The sequence below is a fragment of the Chaetura pelagica genome, unplaced genomic scaffold (genome assembly GCF_000747805.2).
Source record: "Chaetura pelagica isolate M959 unplaced genomic scaffold, ChaPel_1.0 scaffold471, whole genome shotgun sequence".
NCBI lineage: Eukaryota > Metazoa > Chordata > Aves > Apodiformes > Apodidae > Chaetura > Chaetura pelagica.
In genome coordinates, this window is record NW_009952430.1 from 3,212,563 (window position 1) to 3,217,882 (window position 5,320).

A 5,320-nucleotide genomic window follows, 5' to 3' on the forward strand; every position below is an offset into this window, starting at 1 on the left:
AAGAAAAAAAAAAAAAGTACATGTAAAAATAATCCAATTTGTTTAAAAGTATATTTCTTAACTTCTGTTTCATCCAGGCAGCTCTGAATATATACAAGGCAACGCACACACTTTATCACTCAGAGGGTGGTTCTCTGGCTGTTTCTCTTGTCTGATACTGAGAAGAAATTAGACAACTCACCCTTGCCCAGTCCAGAGATGGCATCCGTGACCACCACCACCTTGTTTTGCACAGCAGACTTGGACAACAGCCACCTGACTGACTGGTAAATATAAATAACTCCACTGATTCCAAAGAGAAGCAATGGCAAAAAAAGTACAGCAAGGATACCCATCTCTGGGGGAAACAAAAGACCATATGAGAATAAAAGTAATAGAAATATGCATTAATTATTTTTCAAACTATTATTTTCTTGAAAAGCAATGTGTTCATCTACAGAAAATCCAGCTACCACCATGCCAAAGGCTTCAAGCAGTGGGAAGTTTGTTTTCCAATCCATATATTCATATTATTATTGAATAAACAAGGAAATATTGTTTGTCTGTTTTCCTCATCATTGCATGGTCTAATCAAATCTGGATTCCTTTTATTTAAAATTACTCTATGTTGGCAAAAATAATAAATAAATAGAATTTTAATAAAGATATTGCCTTGAGGAAAAATATGGGTTAAAATATAACACTGGATTTTTAATTATTATGTTATAGGAAAAGAGCTAAAAAGTTTTTAATTCTAATTTCAGATAAAATACATAATAGAAATGTTTTCTGTTCTAAAAATCAGAAAGAAATAGAATCACTTACTATGGATATGAAGACTCCAGGTACAGATAAATCATTCTCTGTATTTTTCTAAATGTTTGTATCACAGGTCTAGTTAAAGCTCTTTAGCAATTCCATGGAGTGTTGCATTTGTTGAGTCTGCTCCCCCTGAATGAGAAGGGCTGGGAATGGCCACATGACAGAGATACTTCAAAGTAAATATAGAATCTAAAGTGTAACCCAGTCCAACAGACTGGTCAGTCATGGAAGAACTTTCTGTACAGGATCAATTCAGCTGTGACAGGAAGCTGGACATGAGCCGGCACCATGCGCTGGAGCCCAGAAACCAACTCTCTTGTGGGCTGCAGCAAAAGCAGTGTGGGTAGCAGGGCCAGGGAGGGGATTCTGTCCCTTTACTTGGCTCTTGTGAGATCCCACCTGGAGCACTAGGTCCAGTTCTGGAGCCCCAAACACAGGAAGGACATGGAGCTCCTGGAGAGAGTCCAGAGGACACAAAGATGATCTGAGGGTTGGAGCAGCTCTGCTCTGGATACAGGCTGAGAAAGCTGGGGTTTTCAGCCTGGAGAAGAGAAGGCTCCAGGGAGACCTTAGAGCACCTTCCAGTGCCTGAAGGGGCTCCAGGAAAGCTGGGGAGGGACTTTTCACCAGCGTATGCAGTTATAGGACATGGGGGGATGGTTTTAAGCTGGAAGAGGGGAGATTTACGTTAGACATTAGGAAGAAATTCTTTCCTGTGAGGGTTGTGAGACATTGGCCCAGGTTGCCCAAGGAGGTTGTGGAATCCCTTTCCCTGGAAGTGTTCAAGGCTAGGTTGGATGGGACTTGGAGCAACCTGTTCTAGTGGGACGTGTCCCTGCCCATACAGGGGGTTGGAACTGCACGGTATTTAAGGTCCTTTCCAACCCAAACCACTCAGTGATCTTTCTGACTTGCCTTCATTTGCAGTTGTTCATAGGACTATCTCAGTTTCTTGTCATTGGCCTTCAATTAACTTTACACATAAAAACATTTGTATAAACCCCATTATAACACCAGGTCTTCAAAAACAAGCAAAAAGACCATAAAGAAGTTGATACTTGAAATAATCGCTGTTTAGCAATATGAATGATGTATGTATATGCCAGGAGAGGTCCTTGAGCAAGCTACCTTGGGAATCAGTGCATCACACAGCCCTGCTGTGGGCAGCTGAGTGCTGGGGGTGCCCCAGCACTCACCACTGGCACAGCTTGGCTGTCTCCTCCTACAAAAGCAGATGTAAACACTTGGGCAGTCTGAAAACCCTGACCTCCCTTCCTTTCCAGCAGAACTGGGAGCCATGATTTCTCCAGGTGACACCCCCCCTTTCCCTGTGAGAGTTCATGGCTCTTCACAGGGCAGGAGGCACATGGGGGCTTTGTTGGTGTTCAAATCAATCTCCTTTAGGAAAGGACTAAACAAAAAGAAAAAAAAAATATAAATCCACACAAGAAGAAAATAACAGTTGAAGATGCGTTATTGATTTCAATATAATTAAACATCCCTTTCCTCAGGCCTGCAGTCCCTGCCTTCCCTCTCGGTGCCGGGATGGCCGGGAGGGTTTGGCCGGGCACCTCCTGCCCTGCCTGGCTGCCGGCAGCGTCCTGGGCTTTCCCCCTGGAGTGGGGCAAGGAGAAGGATGGCAGCCGGGCCTGGGAGCAGGATGGAAAAGGGGCATCTGCAAAAGAGCTGTGGCACGAGACAGAGAGGCACTGGGCAGGGCTGGGGCTGCACTTCATGGGAGGAGCAGGGGCTGGGGGGTCCTGCTGCCCCTCAGAACCTCCTTCCTTCATGCTGGCCGCGGGGCAGGGAGAGGGGCTGTCAGGGGGCGAGGGTCCAGCTCCCTCCCGGGGGCACTGGCAGCTGCTCAGCAAGCAGCAATCCCTTCTGTGCCACACGCTGACTGGCCCTGCAGCTGCCCCAGCTCGGTCGGGAACAGACAGTGCAGGGGCCAAAAGCTGACCCTCCAGACATCTGGCAGCAGGAGGATGAGGTCCAGCAGCTGGGACAGCCAAACAAGGCCGCGGCTGCTGTCCTGCCCGGTACCACAGAGCCTGCCCAGGGGGGACCCACTGTCCTGCCTGGCTGCAGAGATGATGGATCTGGCCCTAGGGGCCAAGATCCATGGGAGGATCCTCAGAGGCTGGGAGCGATCCCTGTGGGCTGACACTGTCCTTGTGTCCCTCTGCCTTGGGGACAGTCTCGGCTTGTCCCTCGGGAAGCCTGGCAGGAGAGAGCAGAGAGAGCCGGTGTGGGGGAAGTCGGGGGTGACATGGAGGGGGAAAACCTGGCCCCCCGTGGGCACTTTGCCTACCCTGCCACTGGGCACTTTGTCTACCCTGACACTGTGCCCTTCACACCCCCAGGGTCCCTGCACACGACCGCCCCAGCCGTACCATTCCTGAGCGGAGCCAGAGAGCTATGTGTGTAGGTCATACCAACATTCTCTAGGCCATTGTGTCAGTATCTTCCCCCAGCTTGTGCTGCTGAGAAAACCAAGTGGGAGAAAAGGAACACAGCCTCCTGCCCCAGGCTGGCCCAAAGAGCTCCAGAGCTTGTTAGATTAGGATGCTGGGTCTGATGCTCCTTCAAAACAGCTTCTGACTGTGCCTGAGGCTCTCTGGAGTGGCACCTGGCCTCTGTCAATGGCTCCACCAGCTTCCTGAGGTCTGTGGTTCTGTCCCTAGGTGATCCGTGTCCCTGTGCACTTGTCCCATGCAGTAAAACCCTCTTGTGCTGTCAGCCCAGCACTGGCCCAAGAGCAGGGGATGGAGCCACGAGGCTCCTTGAACCTCCTGCCCCCAGACCTGCTGTCCCCCTCAGAACCTTCCCCAAGAGACATGGTCCTCACTCTCTGGCTACAGAACGCCAGCCCCAGACATGTGGTGACAGCGCAGGGGACTTCAGATGCTGGTACCTGGACAAAGCAGCAGTTCCAGTCCCAGCTCTGCTGCTTGCATGAGCTGAATTTCAGCCTTCCCCATGTTTTCCCAGGGACTGGGCTTGTGCTCCCACCTCCATGGCTCCATCACCTCCCATATGTCAGTGCAAATTACTCCAAGGGTAATTGATACACTTTTTAAAGGCTTGCTGGTTAATTCTTACACTGCAACTATACTCTCACTAAATTATATTGCTCACATTAAAGGTCCTAAGTGCTTTTTGTAACCAAAAATAAGAAACTCCATACAATCTTCAATTTTTCAGCAAGTCTCAGACAGACCAATAAAGCTACAGCTTCTCCTTCCTTTTACCTAACAGCTACTCTACCTCTAATAATCTACAGCAAAGGAGAGACAAAGAATCCAGGTTTTGAGAACTTCAAGTCATGATTATCTGCTATTTGCAAAATGTAATGGCACCCTCCCAACAGGGAAGCTTAGAAAATGATGCCTGCTTTCCTTTGGATAGGAGTGAGCTTCCATCTCTTGACTGGAACTGCTTCCTGCCCAAAGTAAAGAAAACCCAGAGATTTCTGAACTCAACCCACTGCAATGTCTGTTGCCTTTCATTGCACAGAGAGGGAGAGGGTGAGTCTCTGATGAGCTCCTTTTTAGTTCTAAGATCAGAAATAGTGGGAATGAAAGCAGAGATATGTTCACTTTATTTCTTTTATAATTGGGTTATATTCAGGTTCTTTGACTTCTCTCAAAAGACTTTACCTTCAAAGTACATTAATAGTTTTCTCTGTGCTCTGAAAGGGCATGGTGCACAGGCAGGTGATGCTGAGCTGGCTCCCTCAGTCTATCTTGTCCGCTTTCTCCTGCAGCCTCTCCATGCACAAGGACAGAGCCTTCCAATGCAGAAAGAAACCCATGATGCCACCATAGGGTCAGAGCTGCCTTTGGCCAGCCCAGCACCCACTACCTCCTCACCCCTGGCCAGAACCTCTTGGACAGACATCTGGAACCTCCCCAGGGCTGCCAGCAGGTTGGCAGGGGGACCAATCCCTTGTGGTGCCCAGCCCGAGCTCTGCCTGCAGGATGCTCCGACCCCGCGGGGCTTTCGGCCACCAACCTTGAGATCTTCGTCCGTCTGCTGAAGCTTTTCCATGAGGCTCCTGGTGACCGAGGTGAGCGCCTCGCCGACCCTCTCCAGCTTCACAGTTCTGACCTGGATGCTCATTAGCAGCTTCTGGTCCTGTTCAGGGAGGAAAGTGACAATGTGGTGCCGAGCAAGGGGGTCCTGGCTGCCCCGCGGGGACAGACCCGTGTTCCTGGGCCACAGGCTGTCAGTGGCAGCAGGACAGCCGGTGTCTGTGCTGCAGACTGGGCTGCCTGCCCCTCTGCTGCTGCCCCGCTCTCTCCACCATCACTGACAGCTTGTGCAGCTGCAGGGAGGGGAGAAGGAATCGGCTGGGAGATGGGATGGATGTGGCCAACAAGCCCGGGTGGCTCTGGAGGCTCAGTGGTGCCACCCAGCCAGGGGATGGGGACAGGAGCACAGCCAGGACCACCCTGCCGAGCCAGGGGGCAATGGGAGCCCCCCCTGCCTCAGCTACTCCTGGAGCGGCTCCGCGCGG